The sequence below is a fragment of the Mus pahari genome, unplaced genomic scaffold (assembly GCF_900095145.1).
Source record: "Mus pahari unplaced genomic scaffold, PAHARI_EIJ_v1.1 scaffold_14666_1, whole genome shotgun sequence".
Taxonomy (NCBI): Eukaryota; Metazoa; Chordata; class Mammalia; order Rodentia; family Muridae; genus Mus; species Mus pahari.
The window spans coordinates 1-505 of record NW_018392454.1 but is presented as its reverse complement, the minus strand read 5'-3'; the positions used below and the strand labels follow the sequence as shown (position 1 = coordinate 505).

Sequence of the window (505 nt, the reverse complement as noted above, 5' to 3'; positions counted from 1 at the left end):
TCAGGAAGTGGATCAGAGCTCCAGACTTCTGGACACTTCCCTGCATCAGGATACATTGCCTGCAGAGAGTGCTCTGACCATTGGAACTCAGGTGCGAGTTGGACTCACAGAAGTGTTGACAGAGGTTAAAAGAATCACAGGAGGAACAAGCTACAGCCAGAGACAGGTAGAATATCTAACATCAAAGATTACCAGAAGGCAAAAGGTAAATGTAAGAATATTAAGAAAGAAAATGAGACAAATGCTTGCTTTGGCAGCACATATATTGAATTGGAATGATACAGAGAAGATTAGCATGGCCCCTGCACAAGCATGACAGGCAAATTCGTGAAGCGTTCCATGTTTTTTAACATATAAGGGCAGGCCTATTAGAATTACACCAGATTTCTCAACAGAGACTATGAAAGCCAGAAGATCCTGGCCAGATGTTATACAGACCCTAAGAGAACACAAATGCCAGCCCAGGCTACTATACTCAGCAAAACTCTCAATTACCATAGATGGA

The 505-nt window shown here is 42.6% G+C and overlaps 1 non-coding gene across 1 annotated transcript; it reads left to right on the top strand.

Annotated features, from left to right (window-relative positions):
• Positions 1–245: 245 nt before the first annotated feature.
• LOC115063325 lies at positions 246–347 on the top strand. Its single transcript, XR_003843177.1, has one exon. It is a non-coding gene; the product is annotated as a U6 spliceosomal RNA (small nuclear RNA).
• Positions 348–505: the final 158 nt, after the last annotated feature.